We start from the raw sequence: 18,603 nt of genomic DNA, 5'->3' as shown, positions 1-18,603 counted from the left end.
GAGTCAGAAAATATCTAAAACATACTATCTCTATTCATAGACTCCTGGGTGAATTTCCCAAGACTGGAAGTTTGTATTTAACATCTTTCATCATGGAAAATTTCAATCTCTTCCTTGTTTTGCAAATTGATACTATTTATGACAGATACTAAGGGAGTCATATAAGAAAATGCTCTCATCCTCCAGTTTGCTCCTCACACATAGCCGTTAGAAACACATCACAAAAGAGAGAGAGAAAGATTTTCCTTCCAGCCTAAGGCTCCGTGGGTAATTATTTTCTTTCAAAGCCCTCATTGAAATTCCCCGTGTAATGCTACCAGAGTGAAGTGTAGTTAAAACCTTTTGTTCTGCACATGTGGAGATGGGATAAAGTGATGGTGCCAGTAATACCACTCAGCTACTTTTAGTTTGGGGATTGAGACGGATGTAAACCCTTATAGTGACAGAGAAAATAATACTCAATTATGAATCACTGCCAGATGTGTGAATGTACGTCTTCAAGTTTCATTTTTCTGGGATATCTTATTATGTATTTCTTATCCACTTTTTACCTGATTCTTCTTCTATAGGCAATGGATTTAACTGCATTCAATGTTCAAAACATCCAAAAATTAATAAAATACATATTTGGATTTCATCTCACAATCTTTTTTGAATTTCTGCTTTAAGGAATCAGAAATTGCTCTAAAATCAATGTTACATAACAATGTTTGTCAACCCAAGTGCTGGAGGAGCTCTGAGGGGGCCTCACTGCACATCTTCCTATGCCCTGCTTGCCCAGGGCAAACCATCCAGGTTAACACTAATGTGAGGCAAAGAGAGGCTAAAGCAAAGCAGGACATAATAATTGTTAGAAAAATAACTTGCAGTCTGTGTGAAAATGGAGGGGTGGTTAATACATGTGGTCTTGAGATCCAGGATCCCAACTCTTTGGTACATACAGACTGCTAGATTATTTGGTACCCGAATGTGGTGGCTGGAAGATGATCACATGTCTGCAGATTGATGTCCTTGAAAATCCCTAGTCACCAGGTGGGCCTTCAGTGCTTTCAATGCTTTCACTTCTCTGTGCTCGGTGATTCTGCCATCCTTGCTTTCCAGTGTTTAAAATCATAACCACATCCTTAATTCCCCTTCTAAATCCCATTCCTCAGGGCATCCCACAGGTCACCTTCCTTCACTTTCAGGAAGCCACTTTGCATCTCCTCCCTCAATGTCCTGTTGATCCTGGCCCCTAAAGGTATACACATCCAAATCCACATGCTCTTGTACTGCTTGAGTTGTGCTTTCTTCTAATCAGGATCAAATCTGCCACGGAGAGTCTTCTCCTCCCCACCTTGCTTTGCTAGTTTCGCTTTAGTTTTTTTGAAATCAAAACTTCCATCTTGCCTGTCCAGGCATGGCTCTATCCATTAGCTCTTCTTTCTAGTGTCTTAATCTCTTTTACTTGACTGGATGTAACCATAGTCTATAAAAATCTTTGTTACCTTATTCCCCTCCCTCAAAAAAAAAAATTCCTCATCTGGCCATGCTTTCTTTTCTAGCTCTTCTCTCTGTTTATCTTCAGTCTCTCCTGAGTAACCTCTATTCTGATTTGTTGAAACAGTAGCCTGCATTTGCTGTTTCAATTTGCTTGTCTCTGGCTTTTGTAGTCCAACTTTTGCCCCCATCATACTTTTAAAGGATTATAGAAAACATGATCATTCACTTCCAAATTCCCAAAGTCAGTGGTTGCCTTTTACCCCCCTTCTTATTGATCCTCTTTGCTTTGCATACTCTCAACCACTCTCTCTTTCTTAAAATCACATTCTCTCGGCATCGGAAAACCATTCATGTGTTCAAAAAGTATTTGAACATCTGTTACATTCCAGGTACCGTGCTGGTTGACAGGGATACAAGAAAGTAACTTCTTGCCATCAAGGATATTAGATACTTCTGAGCAAGTCATAAATGGGTAAAAAGAATTATAAACCTACCTGCTAAGTACTCACAGCTTAAGATACCATTCAGATACCCAGGCTACCCTTTATGATCACCTGTTTTGTGGTCACTCTTTAGACACAAGATGGCTACCCTGACACAAAATTTAGTTTGAGTCTGATGGTGCCACATAGGCACCAGGAAGGTTTGAAAAGATTTGCTGCTTACATGCATAGCTTTCTGGGGAGAACAGGGCAGCCTTCCCAAGTGGGTCAAAAATGATTTGAGAGATCAAGGGAAGGAGATTAGTTTGATATTTTTATGGTGGTTAAGAGGTGTGACTGGGGAAAGGGCTCTTGAAGTAGTTTGAACTTCCCACAACACAGGAGGAAGCACTCGAGCCTTCTTGTCAGTTTGCCAAGATGAGGGGCAGAAGGGAAACAGAGGAATGTTTGGCTGAAAAACTATCAGCAGTAAGTAGTCAAATAAAAAATGGAGTTAGAGTCTTTATTGCAATTCACACAATTTTGTAGAGAAAAGGGAACCCTCCTACACCGTGGGAATGTAAATTGGTGTAGCCACTATGGAAAACAGTATGGCGATTCCTTAAAAAACTAAAAATAGACTTATCATATGATCCAGCAATCCCACTCCTGGGCATATATTTAGAGGGAACTGTAATTCAAAAAGATATATGCACTCCAATGTTCATAGCAGAACTATCTACAATAGCCAAGACATGGAAGCAACCTAAATGTCCATCAACAGATGACCGGGTAAAGAAGAAGTGGTATATTTATACAATGGAATACTACTCAGCCATAGAAAAGAATAAAATAATGCCATTTGCAGCAACATGGATGGACCTGGAGGTTGTCACTCTAAGTGAAGTAAGCCAGAAAGAGAAAGAATAATACCATATGAGATCGCTCATATGTGGAATCTAAAAAATAAAAAGAGACAAATGAACTTATTCACAAAATGGAAACAGACTCACAGGCTAGAAAACAAACTCCCCCCCCCCCCCGAGGGGGAAGGGGGTGGGAAGGGATAAACTGGGAGTTCAAGATTTGAAGATGCTAACTACTATGTACAAAATCGACAAACAAGTTCACACTGTATAGCAAAGGGAACCATATTCTGTATCTCATAGTCACCTATAATGAAGAAGAATATGAAAAGGAATATATGTGTGTGCATATATATATATGACTGAAACATTATGCTGTACACCAGAAATTGACACAACATTGTAAACTGACTATATTTCAACTAAAATAAATAAATAACACTGAAATTTAAAAAAAAGAAACACTCACCCAGTTTACATTGGATGCCTATCCATTCCTTCCTCTAAAGTTAACACTGACAATATTTCATCATAATTGTTCATTTATGCTTTTAAAGTCATCAGCTATATAGTTATCTTTGCTGTATTCCTGGTTTATTCAATGTTATATTTAACATATGTTTATTGAAGGGATAAATGAAATGACCAATCAAATTCAAACTATGTAAAGATATTAAAAATCTGGGAATCAACTTAAGAAAAGAGGTTGGCACCTTTTCCAGAAACTCAGAAGAGCAGTGTGTTTAGGACAGTGTAAACAAAGCCAGTGAGTTGAAGTAAATCTGGAGAAGTAAACAGAACTTTCTTTGTGAAAAAGTTGCTGTCTCTGTTGAACAGTGTAAGCCCTGCCAGTTCTCAGTCACCATTACACTGTAGTGCCCTAACCTTGACTTCCAGGGAACTGATCTCTACTTTCAGATGGAGTACGCAGGTACCAATAAGCTGACATCTGAGTGAGAATCTGAAGTTTCAGTTCCCCAAAGACCTTGCCAGTTTGTGACAGCTCTCAAAAGTTTTACTGGTAAAACTCTCTTTTCTAGCAAAGCATAAGTTCCATGTGTCATCAGTAAAAGTACAATAATATGAAAAGAGAAAATCAAGATATTAACTCACCATTACAGTATTTCTATATTTCATTGCCCACCAAAACCCTCCCTTGGGTAAATGGAAGTTCTATGGTGGTAGATTTTGAATCAATAGAAAGCTAATCTTTATAGCAGTCAATTATACTGTGTTAATTATCCATTTCTTCTTTGCAAACTACTCCAAACTGTAGCGATCTCTCGTTTCTCGTGACTCTGCGTATTTGCTGGACTCGCTCACGTTGCTGGGTTCAGCTGGTGAGCCGGCCGGGGGCTGGGCTCACTGGGGCAGTGCGGGGGGTGGGGCGAGCTTCCCTAACCACAAGGACTTTCTCTTGGGCTTCATCCCAAGCCTGGGAGTCAGAATTCCAGGAGACAGAAGGCAGCACTTGCAAGGCCTCTTGAGGCCTACCCTCAGGAGCTCAAAAAATGTCCCTTCTACCACACTTTGTCCACCACAAGGCTAGCTCAGTCTTAAGGGAATGGAGAAATAGACTCCATCTCTGCATGGGAGGAGCAGCAGAGCCGCTTTGCGAAGGGATGTGCGTAATGTAAGCCATCAAACACGATTATCAGAGTCCACCTCTGGTCACACAAGTTATTTATATTCCGTCAGCCTGCAAAAATGCCCTGACTCCCATCCAAAGACTCTAACTTGTCACCCCAGTTGTAGCATCAGGCTTTGAGTCCAGGATCTCAAGACCCATGTCTGATTCAGTATGGGGGAGGCTGCTCAGGTCCAGCCTTTCGGGAGCAGCTTCTCTTGATACTAAGAGATGGGAACTCAAATCACAAGTGATCTTCTAGTCACACACTTGGGGTGCAATGGGAAGACAGGGGCAGAGTAACCACACTAGACACTCCTGTTCCCAAAAAGTAAGAATGGAGCAATGAGCAGATCCAACGCCCATCTCCTCCTTTCTAATACTATTAGCCAACAGAAGAAACCAGAGCTCCTTGGAGAAATGACTGGTTCCAGGACTGGAGCAGAATCACCATTAAAAAAAAACCTGGAAAACTTAAGTTGAGGGTCAAAGACCTCTGGTTTGTCTTTACAATTCCTGGACCTCAAAACTGTCCAGGTCATCAAATGCAAAGACTAGGAGAGGAAACTAAAAGGATGTGATGACTGAAAGGGCTGTGTTACCTTGCAGAATGTTCTGAAGTAGAACATTAGGAAATGGGGGGAAACAGGGCTCTCTAAGTAAACTGTGGAGTTTAAGTTCATGGTGATGTACTTACTATATTACTACATCATAATTACAATACTGATTCCTTAGATTTGACAAATGCTCCATGGTTAAGTATAATGTTAATAGTTTGGGAAAGTGGATGAGGAGTATATGAGAACTCTTTATATTATCTTTGCAGCTTTTCAGTAAACGAAAATCTACTCTAAAGTGTTTTTTTTTAAATTAAGTTAAAAAAGTGGAAAGCATATACAGCAATGTTGATTTTCTAGTAATTTTGAAAAAAAAAAAATGGGTACATGTCACTAGCCTTGGCTCATCTGGGGACAAGGCAGTTTTCTTCATTAGAGTCAAGTTCTCGGCCTGGGAGTGATTCTAGCATCTATTGTTCTTGGGTCTTGGTTTCAGCTTTGGGCTTTTTGGTTCTGCTCTCCAAGAAGTCTTGTTTTGAGAGAAATAGCTGGTTTTGCTGTGGAATAGCTGTCTCATCCTGCTTCCTTTTTCATAGAAAGTTGAAGTCCCAGAGGCCTTCCCCACCCCACCCTCCTGCCCTGTTTCTGTTCTTTCTGGTCCAAGGAGGCAGGGTTTGTATACTTTCCAAATTGTCATGAATCCTACTGGGTGGACGCCACGCCCCCAAGGTGATATATATAATGCTTTTTGGAACAGATCTCTATCCACTTTGAGCACATAAAACTGCTGTGGGACAACACACTTGATTTTTAGAAAACTTTTTGACTGATTAGGGGTTGACTAGCCGTCACCTGAAGTCTTTCTGAGAGCGTGACAAAGGGTTTTACAACTACATGTTTAAATAGATCCTTGTCCTAAGATCATTTCTTACATTGAGAATTTTCTGCAGGATGGAAATGAAGTTAATAATGGAATGCATAAAATATAAGTTCAAGTAGTATTATTTTGTACTTTCGTGTATGTGTGTATACATGTACGTGAGAATCAGTTTTATGTTTCAACCCCGCAATTCTGAGCTCTTCTGTATTTCCTCTATCTATATTCTGCTTTCAAACTGCAGATTTCTCTCTTAGCTCATCTATTTTCTCATCTTACAAGATGCAGCTAAAAACAATAAATGAAAAACCAAAAAGCACTCTCAACACTCCCTGACGCTCTCCTTAGCCAGGCCCGCCAATTCCTTTTCTGTATTTCAGGATGCTGCGGGGCGCGGGTCTTTCAGACGTCCTGCCGCTCAGCTGCATTTTCTCTAGTCTCCAGCAGCACCTTCTCACTGCTCTTCCAGGCCCCGCTAATAAGCCTCCTTCCAGCCTCTTCTTCCTCGTCTCCCCCTTGACAACTCCCACTTCCCAATCTGTGACCTAAGCCTTTAGTTGTCTCGCCCTGTTGGAGAACAGAGGGAATGAAAACTACCCACTGAGCTAAGACCGAAAAACACCGGCAGCGCCGTGTAATCAGTGGGTCCCTTTATGAGCGGTGTGACTGCTGACTCACTCAGAGCGGGACCAAGGCCAGGCGGGCGCTGCCCCGGAAGCACCCGCAGCTGCCCCCGCACCGCCGAGGGCCACGGGGGCCGTTTATGGTTCACCTAGAGCGTGGGGGCAGGTGCCTGGAGACAAGGTTTGTGAACGGGTAACTAGTCCCGCGGGCACTGGGAATCCGTCAGTGAAGTTTTCATTGCTGTTTGGGGACTAATAGAGCATAGAGGCTGCTTGGTCATCAGGACTATTAAACAATGTGTACTAACTGCAAAGCCCTTGATTGACAAGAAGCGGTTTGCTCGGAGCGCAGTCCTGGGCAGAGCAGTGAAAGGGCAGGAGAAGCTGTAAGGGCCCCAGGTGGCGTCAGTTGTGCCAACAGCCGCACGGTCCCCCTGCCCTGAATTTCTTTGCCAACTCCTTTGGTCAGGATACCCGCATTGCATCCTCCTTTCCATGATTAGTGGAAAGGCACCTCAAGGGAAAAAAAATTGATTCAAGTCACTGTTGAAAAAGAATAGAACATGTTGACCAATGCCAAGACGGCAAAATTGATATTGAAAGTGATAAAGTAATTGAGGGTATAAAGAACTGGATATATTTCTAGGGTATAAGGTACACGTGATTGATTCATCTTCTAGGAGTGTTGGAAGGCATAGATATTGAATAATACCCTCCAAACTGAGAAGAAACTTTGAGACCAAAACCAAATCAGGCAACTCCAGAAAGCGGAATCAGGAAGATTGTTGTGCGTGACTTCCACGCAGGCAGGACTGGGCAGGTGATGGTCCAGAGGTGCGTGGAGCTGCATTCCGTGCTGAAAGGGGGCCAGGGGGATTTAAAGGGGCCAAAGCTAAAAACAGAACCTGACGACTAGGGAGAAGCACGTCTGCACCAGGAGAAACCAGGGGGAAATTGGGTTTTTTTTTTTTTTAACTCTCCCCAGGGGTCTCATGGCCATTAACCATCTGCATCAGCAAAAGGCATTCTTCCAGTTTTCAGATGAAGGCAGGTAAAGGTTAACAGGGAGCTTGCCTGGCACGGGCGCCTTCCTGGAGAGGATGCTGAAGCTCGGTCATGTGGAAAGGGGCGGGGCTAAGACTGGGGCCGAGGATGGAGCTGGCAAAACGGATCAGTGTGGTTCAGCCACACGAGGAGAGGGTCCAACATGCTCAAAGGGGAAATATAAATTATATACATTTATCGATTTCCTCCTGTGTCAACATTGTTTTAAGTGCTTTGTAAAGTGTTATAATAATTTAATGTTTAAAGCAACTCTGTGATGCAGAACGTTTTACTCAGAGTACATCTTTTTCAACTCTGGCTAAGAGGTCTGAGAATCTGTATATTCTTCTTTGAAAATTTCAGGAAAGACCCACAGCTTCTTCTCTGTACTTAGCTTCCTTGTCTCTGTTTCTTCTAAGGGCAAGACTAGCTGCTCTTCTAAGCTCTTTTGCTTTAGCTTACGCTCCCCCTCTGTGTAACTAGTTTACTCCTCGGTAATTTCTGAACGTTATGGAATTACAGAACTTGAAGTCACTAGTTCTCAAAGCGTAACGACAACTTCAGAGATAAAAATCTTGGACTATCACAGGAGACAAGATATATTTAGGAATCTCTTCTCCTGCTCATTTTTTCCTATAGAAATAAAATGATGGTGACATTGGGAGAAAAATGTGAGATACTATTATAATGTAGCGTATTAATGTTTTTGTGAAAACCTTTTATGTAATTTTTTTCATTGCACTGAAATATGCTTAGTTCCAGTGATAGGGGAAATGTTATGTCACCAAATACTTAGAAGCCAGTTCCTTTAAATTTCCTCAATATCCCCAAAGGCCAATGACTATGTTGAAGAGAGTAGCATAAGGAGATGAGCAAAATCGCAAAGAGATGATGTATGGGATATAAGAGGTGGTAATCGCATTAAACGGGGTTTTGCTTTTGGAAGAGCTAATTGTCCCAGTCATCTTGGGCTGCCATAACAAAATGTCACCAAAGGCCCATTCATGTGCCTACGCACCAGGAGGCCAAACAAACTGAAACATCAGAGCTTGGAGCAGAGAAAGGTTTACTACAGGGCCAAGCAAGGACGATGTGGTGGCTTATGTCCAAGGAAACCCTGGACCCCCTGGAGGGTTTCAGTAAAGCACGTCTAAAGTCCAGGTAAAGGGGCAGGTGGGTTGCAGGGTACGTGATCAGCTCGTGCACAGTTCTCTAACTGGTTGATGTGGAGGTAACAGGGCATCAACGCTGCCAACCCCTGGGCGCCAGAAGGTCTGGGGGCCACGTGCTCTGGATCATCAAGTAGTTAATTTCTTCCCTTTGGTGGTGATTTTGAGCATCTGAAAAACTCAGGAAATATACAGGAGATACTATGATCTGGGTACTCCAGAGAGGAGCCACAGCAGAGGGCACAGGGGAGGAGCCTGTCCCAGGAAGGCCCCACAGAATCCTGCTCAGTTTTACTTCAATATATGAATTCGGGGAGGGAGGACACACAATTCAGTGCATAGCAGAACGTCACTGCTTCCTCTTTAAAAGAAAAAAATATATATAGTAGCTGAAAGTTAGAAGCCTCAGAAAAAGAGAATGATGATTCCTTTTGGGTTCTAACCAAAGCCCCATCTAACAAAGCCCCTTTACCATTCATGTGGCTTTAACCAGTACTGTGGTATTAAAACAGGGTGAGATTTTTCATTCTCTGGGCTTGTATATAGTGTCAGCTCTCTATCTGGTAAAAGTTATATATTGTGAATGAAAAATGTTGCATGGCGTATCAGTCAACAAAAGATGTTGCAGCCATCAAGCCACTAGAGCTGCCCCCAACGGTGAGCCCTGGGGGGCTCTGATGGAGACAGATGGGATGCTGCCCACTGCCAAGCCCTCAGCACTGCAGCCACCCCAGCGGTGCTGAGAGGCTGACAGGTTGCCTCCTGGGCAGCTCAGAAAGTCCACTGAATAAAACATAATTCTCTACTTTTAGGCTGTGCATTTTTTTTTTTTTCAGTTGGAATGTCTTGCTTTTTCCTTTCTTGATGTGCTTTACTGCAAGTTGCTGAAGAGCTCCTAAGCTGAGTGCAGCTGATGAACACTTGAGAGCAGTAGCACTGAGCAGCGCCAAAAAGATTGTGTATCAGCCAAAATTGTGGAAGGTTCTTAAAAACAGTACAATCCTAAAAACGTATATCGAACTGATGCTATGAATCTGTCAGATTGTCAGATGGGCATCCAATTAATACAGGAAAAAAATGTGAGCGAGAGGATGGCCGTGTCCCAGGTCTCAGCTGAGTCCCTGGGAAGCGTGGGTCCTTGGCTCCACACAAGAAAGAATTCAAGAGCAAGCCACGGTTTTGTAAAGGTAGAGATATCCAGAGAGATGCACACTCCATAGGCGGAGTGCAGGCTGTCTCAGAGGGCAAGAGAAAGGCCATGAGGTGTCGGGGTTGGGTGCTCTGCTTGAAGTGGCAGTAGATTCACACTATAGACAGAGTGCGAGCCCTCTTGGAAGGCGAGGGACTGAGAGGCCATGAGGCATGGGGGTGGGTGTTCAGTTCAAAGTGAAAGTAGATACACACTCCAAGGACAGAATGTGGTCCGTCTTACTCAGCAGGGAGAGTGGCTATGGGGGGGGGGGTTTGTTAGTTTTCATGGGCTCCGTAGCTTCATATGCTAACAAGAGGGAGGGTTATTCCAACTACATTTGGGGAAGGGGCTGGGATTCCCAGGATCTGGGCCACCACTCACCCTCTGACCTTTTATGCTCAGCCTTGAACCTGTCCTGGCACCTGCAAGAGTGCCATTTAGCATCCTGCTGTATTTCAGTGAGTGTGTATTGACGCTCAAGGTCTACGGGGAGTTGAACCTCCCGCCATGTTGGTGTTAACTGCTGTGTCATTCTTTTAATGGCTCGGCCCGCCCCCTTCCCCCCTGTCTCACAAAGGTTAGGTCATGGTCTGAAGTCCTATGGACCTAGCTTTGGAGTTTACCATAGGCATTTAAAAGTTGTGTGGCCAAGGGCACATTGTCCTCAGTAGAGCACAGGAAGATCATTCATTAAATGAGAGAGTTAATTCTGGGCGTTTAGCTCATTCTTCCATCTGTGACTGTTGACTGAGTGCCTACCCTGCACCAAGTTCCTTGTCATGTGCCGTGTGTTGACGGAAAGGGAGCTGGAAGCTGACTTTGTGATGCTTTACTCTGGTAAGGAAGAGACAAAAATTAGGCAAATAAAAACCCAAATAAATACTTACAAATTAAGAAAGTGCTCTAAAGAACTAAGTCAGTCAATACCATGGTAAAGAGTGTCGACTGAAATAAAATCACACAACCTGAGAGTTGTGGGTTGAGTTTTATTTGGGGCAAAATGAGGACTATAGCCCGGGAGACAGCATCCCAGAGAGCGCTGAGAAGCTGTTCCGAGGAGGAGGGGAGAGCTCAGTGTTACATGTGACTTCAGTGAAGGGGGGTTGTGTGCACAGTCAAGCACACTCCTAGGCAGAGGCTTGCTGCTTGTCACGAGGAGCAGTTGTCACTGCTGATGAATTAAGTGTTTTTCTAGATAGGAAGAGATGCAATAATTTGGGTTCATAAAATCTTCTCCTGAAAATATCTATCTATCTGAAGGCCTGTTCAGCCAGTTTTCGCAGAGCACAGAGCGCCCCGTTCCTGAGCTCCACCCTGAACTCCTTTCAGGGAGGGCTGGAGGTCAGTGGCTGCAGCAGCTCATGATTTAATCCCAACAGAGTTAGATGGCAAGTGCCGAAGTGATCCAGTCCTCGCAGAGGCAGATGGCAATTTTCAGTTAGCAGGAGCCACACAGACAGGAAGGAGGCGGGCAGAGGAGGGATTGGGCAAGACTGTCAGGAACCTACGGCGCTCCAGAAGAGATGATTCCTAAGTGAGAAGTTATGGAGAAGGGGAAGACACCCAGATGAAAAGCAAGGTTAGGGCGGGTGAAGCCCACCCGAGAGGACTCCACGGGAAGGAAGCTCAGTGGCAGGAAAGAGCTCCAGTGTCAAAAACGCTGACAGGATGACGGCACGGCTTGGGGGTGAGGGTGTGGGGGTGAGAGCAGAGCCCGGCATGAAGGAAGCGTTTACAAACGCTCTCAGTTTTCATTCTTGACATTTTTATGAGGAAGAATAAGATAATGCATGAAAACGGTCTAGTATAGAGCTTGCAACATAAATGGCTGCTCAACCAACAGAACTGATGGTCGCTCTTGCCATTATTTTTGGCAGTGGGCGGAGCTTGCCTCTTTTCCGAACGACAGCTCTCACTTAGGAGGACTCCTTTTGATCATGTTCTTGTCTGTCCATCGTTACTGTGTCTGAGATGCTTCCTGTTGCTCTTTATTCTTACCCTCAGAGCTGTCGTACCTTCTGGATGTTCCACACGTGGTTGGTAGCCCCTTTGGAATATGTGCTTCTCGAATACAGCTCCATTATTTACTCCAACCAAGCCCCATTTTTAAAAATTGAAGTATAGTTGATTTCCAAACCAACCAAAGTTTTTTGCTTTATTTATTGACAGAAACATTTTTAAAAGAGAAATGACTAAACAAAAAATTTAAAAATTGAGTTAGTTTGATAAGATACCCACATTTGGTATTGATAACAAGGATAATAACTGTGATTATCTGGAAAAAAAAAAGTTGGAGCTCTGCCCTAGTGAGTAGGATTCGAGAACCCTCCCAAAAGTATTTGCCCCTCTCCAGCCACAGGGGTATCTGCTACTCTGCAAACTACGTGAATGATTGATTTGAGATTCTGGATTTTTCAGAGCATCTTCCAAATGAACAAAAACAGTCATGCTTTTGGAGTGGCATTTAGTCAGCCTTTTAATGTGATTCTAATGGTTTGTGTGTGTGTGTGAAAATTAACAGTAAATTCATTATAAAAACCCATTTACCACAGGGTTGACACCAGCAAAAGCCCGAGGCAGCTCAGGGAATTCTGGGACACGCCATCTGTTTCAGTGAACATAACTCAGACGTTCCTCATCCGTGCGCGCTCATTGGTGCTTAAAAGCTTTTTGCACAGCTCCTTTCCTCCTCGGGACATACACATTCAGACACAGAAAACCATAAAGGCCAAATGTCTTCTTTAATCCTCCAAGGCTTAGCTAGCTAAAAGGAAACTGTCAAGAGCCATAGCAGCTGGCTATGTGAAAAGAAATTAATAGTAATAATAATAATAATAAGATGATGATGAAGAAAAATAAAAGAATTTGCCGATTCAATTCATTGAAGATTCTATTTTTCTCTATATTGCTGCTTTAGTGTCAGATTTTTATGTCTGTTTAAAATAGAATGTAAATTTGATCATACCTACTTTGTTATGATTTACTGTTAATAACTTCACTGAAGTGTAAATGGCCTCACATACTAATTGGGTGTGCTTCCCATGACATATGCAAACTGACTTAGAAACTAACATATGCTGTTATTACTCATAATAGATCAGCTTTGTCTGAAATATTTGTGCCCAAAATTACCATTTGGCATGACTTCAAATTCAAATCCACCTTCTGCCCTGAGATGAAATTCAAGGATTTGTTTTCTGTTTTATATATTTTGGTGAGGCTGCTTTCACTGCTACAATAAGAAGTGTTCAGTGTTTACATTATAATGACTATTTATGGGGGTTTAATATGTTGCTTGTTGCAAATCGCATCCGACGGAAACCTGGCAAAGTAGCACAGTGATGTGGGACCACATTCAACTATATTTAACATCGTATCAGGCGGTTGATCTTTTGAAAATCTATGGTGTTAAATGATATTTAGCATAATCTTACATATACTCTTCTCATCTTTTGCTTTGTAGAAGTTAAAAATAGTTCTGAGTCTTAACAGTAACTTTGCAAAAATCTACTAAGGTATGGGGAGAGGGGGCAATGTGACAACCTAAAATCAACCTCTTGTTTTTTAACTGCTAATGCTTTGTGGATTGTTACTGGATTTTTGTATTTTTGTATTATGTTACCATGTCCCCCTGTGGCTGAATAGAAGATGGTGGCAGAAACTGACCTGGAAAAAAAATTAAAAACTGTTAGATGCAAAAGAGTAACATAATAGCCAAAAGGAAATAATTGGTTTGTATTACAAGAGAATTTTATATAAAACACTGTATCAGTTTGAAATAGTACACTAAATTGTAAAAACTAACCTTCTAGAAGAGTAGATGAGATCATTTCACAAACTTTAATTTGTGAAAAGATTAAATATTTTAGATTTTGGAGCGGTTAAAATCACTGAGTTAGAATCAGATTTATGTAAACAATAGTGTTGTGGGACACAGCAGGGCAGCCGGTCGGTGAGCTGGTGACACGCGGGTTGGTAAAAGAATTTACCAGAGATCGAGTATGAAAATAGAAAGGAGTTTATTGGGGTATCCTGCCATAGACAACAGGGGGCCACACAGATGAGAGGTGCCTGTGTGAGCCCCGAGGACCAGTCATTGAAGTCTTGATAAGGTCGGGTCGCAAGGTGCCTGACTGGCTTGACTGGTTGCAGGTGAGGTAAGAGGTTTCAGGTCCGTGAAGGGGCGGGGCTGGTGACCCTGATAAGGTGGGCTGAAACAGGCCAGCCTGGCTCTGGTGAGATCAGGCACACCCAGGGCTATTAGCTTGTTAGGGCAAACTCCCCCAGCAAAGAGTGCGCTTTATCTGTAGAGGAATCGCCGGCAGACATCTGACAGCCTAGGAATGGGGGTCACTGGACTTCGAAGGATATCAGTTGGTCCCACAAATAGCATCTCCAGTTAGTGTTTAACATCAAAGGAAGATGGTTGTTTCCCGAAAATAACATTGTTGGGGAAAGCAATTGGCCAGGGGCCCTGCGTGTCCCTGCATATTCCTGCCGGGTGTCTACACTGCAAGTTGTGTCTGTCTCCTGATCCCGAGTAGTCTTCGTAGCTAGCCAGCGGGCTGCTGAGCAGGTCCAGATGACTGCAGGATGAGCCCATTCCCTAGTGCAGGGGGCTGGCTTATTTGCTGCTGGTTCGAGGACTGCTGGTCCCGAGGCTCTAGGCACCCACCTGGGCGCACGGTGCTGCCCGAGGGGCTCGGGGACCCGGGATCCAGCACCACTGATGCCCCTGCAGTGTGCTCTGCTGAGAGATAAACTGTCTCATCTGTAACTGAGCAGGACCTGGGGGGGGGCCTTCAGGGTCAGACCCCTCCCCCACATCCCCTGCTGGAGCTCCTCTGTGAAGCACCCAGATCACGGTATCTCACGTATATTTCCTGAGTTTTTCAATGCTAAAAACCACCAACAAAGGGAAGAAATTAACTACTTGTTGACTGTGAGCACGTGGCCCCCAGACCTGGTGCTTAGGGGTTGACAGTGTTGACGCCCTGCTCCCTCCACATCAACCCATCAGAGAACTGTGCAGGAGCTGATCGCAGATGCTGCGACCCCCCTCCCTTACCTGATCTGTAAATATGCTTTACTGAAACCCTTCAGGGAGTTCAGGGTTTTCTTGGGCACGAGCCACCCATCCTCCTTTCTTAGACCTACAATTAACCTTTCTCTGCTCCAAACTCCAACATTTCAGTTTGTTTGGCCTCATGGTGCCTCGGGCACACGAACTGGCCTTCAGTAACACCTACATTTGGCATCCATGGAGCGGTCGAAGTTTATTACTGCCTTCCTCTATAGGACTGGGATTCCTTCCTGATAAACACATTTTGAAAGATCCTCCCCTGTCCCAGCAAATTTTGTTCCTAAAAATGTAAATTTCCTAAAAATTTAAAAATTGTATATTGGCAAACAAAGTATAATAAACAATGAAAAATATTTCACATGGATAATACAGACACTACTCTTGTTTCCAAAAAGCTTTGTCTAACTTTCATTAGAATAGGGTTAAAATATCTGCCATTTGTTGCTTCTATTATGACATTTTTCTCATTTATCTCAATAACCTCATAAGGTCAGTATTATTATGCTGTTTTTATGCACCAGGGAATTCAGGCAAAGCTAATTCAGTAACTTGGCCATGTTAGAGAGCTCTTAAACCCACTTCTGTCTGACTCAATCCAGTGTTCGCAAAGTTTAAATTCAGCTGCCTTAGCACCAATGACTGCTTTAAATATTTTATATTAGTTTTATTTGCTGGTATCAACTTTATGTGCTGAAACATTTATTCTCAGGATCTCAGTCTGCCAGCTCCAGGTGTGGCTCTTGGACCCTTTTCACTCTGTTGCTCTGTTGTTCTGAAATCATAAGTTATACATTTGGAATAAAACCAGGATTTGAAGTCATAATTTGAGGAAACTTCACTGTCAGGGGACTGCAGGCTGTTTCTAATAAATAAGGTAAGATGTTTCAAATAAACTTGATTGTTCACACTAGTAAATAACTAGATGATCCCCAAAAGGTCGAAATTACTGTAAGTAAACTGATTTATGATGTATTTAATTTGCCTTAGTTTTTAATACGACAGGATCTAGTTTTGCCAGACTCCTTGACGCTACAGATAAATAAGTAGAATCTAGGCTAAGTGAGGGACCAGATGGCCCGAGGTAGGTAGGGCGGAGCAGTCCTGTTGGGCATATTTCATATCCTATGTTAAGGTTTTTTTTTTTTGTTTGTTTGTTTTTTCAGTTCTAATGCCACTGGCTGAATCTACTAAAATAACATCATGACAATAAATAAAGCAAAACCAGCTGACTGTACTAAGTCAGTCTGATTAAATTTATAAAATTTTACTTACTGTCAAATCTTCTAACTGCATGCAAATGATTAATACATGATTGAACATCTATTGGTGCTCTGTAGTATTTAGGCCAAAATTTTATAAAATAGAAACAGACTCTAAACTGTGCTGGGTAGGGTGGGGAAGAGCAGTGATGGACGCCTTCAAACTAATAAGGATATTTCCAAAATGTTGCTGTGGAGAATTACTGTCTTCCGTGCTTAAAATTGGAAAGTTCTGAGCAGTTCGGTTCTCAAGCTAGTGCCTGAAGAATGAAGTGGAAATTCTAGTTATGTAAGACGGATTCTGACTCTGCATACAGAAATAGCCCAGGCTGGCCTGGTTCATTGAAGCTGCTGCCCTCGGGCAGCACAAGTAACAAGCAGGCAGGTCTAGGCTCCGTGGGATCTGGAGCTTACACTATTGGAAGTGCCCTGTCAAATTCAGAAAAAGATTATGAAATTAAGTATGAAAATAGGTACTTATTCAGAATGAGGAAAAAAAAAGGAGCAAGTCACGTTTTTTAAATGTTACAAAACTGACAAATACCACAAACACCCCCTAAACCTAGAAAAATAATGACATTTTTAATTAATTAACTTCTGGATTCACTTCTATAATTTTTTTTAAATTGAAGTATAGTCAGTTACAATGTGTCAATTTCTGGTGTACAGCACAATGTCCCAGTCATACGTATAAATACATATATTCATTTTCATATTCTTTTTCATTATAGGTTATTACAAGATATTGAATATAGTTCCCTGTTCTATACAGAAGAAATTGCTTTTTTAAATCTATTTTTATATATAGTGGTCAACATTTGCAAGTTTCAAATTCCCAAATTCATCCTTTCCTACCCCCTTCCCCCCAGTAACCATAAGACTGTTTACTATGCCTGTGAGTCTGTCTCTGTTTTGTAAGATGAGTTCATTAGTGTCCTTTTTTTTCTTTTTTTTTTCAGATTCCTCATATGAATAATATCATATGATACTTTTCTTTCTCTTTCTGGCTTACTTCACTTAGAGTGATGATCTCCAGTTCCATCCATGTTGTTGCAAATGGCATGATTGTATTCTTTTTATGGCTGAGTAGTATTTCTATTGTGTAAATATACCACAACTTCTTTATCCAGTCATCGCTCGATGGACATTTAGGTTGATTCCATGTCTTGGCCATTGTAAATAGTGCTTTAAAACATTTTTTTCCCTACATACTCGTTAATCACTATTTCAAATGACAGCAACTATGTAAATTATTAAACATAGAAAATTCATCATTTTTTAACATGGTTGAGTAAAATTTGTATTCTTGTATTGGTAATTGTGAAAAAATTTAAATTTATAATTTGGTATTAGTAGTGTCATGTGGACATTCAGGATAGCCGTCAAAGCTGTGAAAACCTCTATCAGGATTTCTTTCACATACTAGCTGTCTCATTTCTTGTGCTTGACTACTCTCAATGGCTTTTGAATTAAAAATTGGCATTTACCAGTTTGTCACTGGTGTTCTTGTGTGTATTCTGAGTATTCTGTTATCTTTGTCACTGTTCATATTGGTTAAATCAGCAGGTAATTTAAATCTTTTCTTCAAATGTGTTAAAACAATTAACTTCTTTTCATTAATTGAATTCTCAGATAAACTAAGTGCCCATTCATTATTTCTGTTTGAAAATGATCCTCTCATATAAAGAACTACTGATTTTGGTATTATGTGAGTTTTTATTGTGTTGCAATTCATTTCTCTTTGTAGAATCATTTTCTTGATTTCTTTGCACATATTTTTGATTCTGTTTCTTACTCCATTCGTTTTTAATCTGAGTTTTAAAAAACATATTTAATTTGCAAATTTTAAAACAGGCAAACTATAAAGTCATGTCAGTTATCTTAATTTCCATTTGTTTCATTGAAACTTTCTAAACACCCTTCTCAATTTCACTTAATGTGGCATATTCCCATCTTAGCTTTTCCTTAGCCAGACAATAAAATATAGTCACAGCCATGCTAAAGCCAATTGCTGAAGGTAAAATGTATAGAGTGGTAGTAGGAATGGAAAGAGACACTAGTCTTAATCAACTGAGGTTAAAATGTCTTACTTTTGAAAATGCTAAAAATAAAATCCTTCATGTGAACAAATTGCTGACGTCTCTCTTGGGGACTTGAAAGGACTCATGCCAGGGCAAAACTTTTAAGCTTAAGGGTCAATAGCTTCATGGGAAATGGGCCTCTGCTGTCCACCTGTGGAGGAATCCAGCCATGAGCAATTCCAAGGGCATGTGGGCTCTGAAGCTGAAGATGGTTTCCACGGCAAAACATTCCAGAACCTTAACTTTGGATGGGGCAGGGAAAGGGGCTAGGGAAGGTAAGTGAAGCCATTTCACCAAAGACTGGTTCAGATTTGAAGACTG

The sequence above is a fragment of the Camelus ferus genome, chromosome 25 (assembly GCF_009834535.1).
Source record: "Camelus ferus isolate YT-003-E chromosome 25, BCGSAC_Cfer_1.0, whole genome shotgun sequence".
Taxonomy (NCBI): domain Eukaryota; kingdom Metazoa; phylum Chordata; class Mammalia; order Artiodactyla; family Camelidae; genus Camelus; species Camelus ferus.
This window is presented reverse-complemented; position numbering follows the sequence as displayed.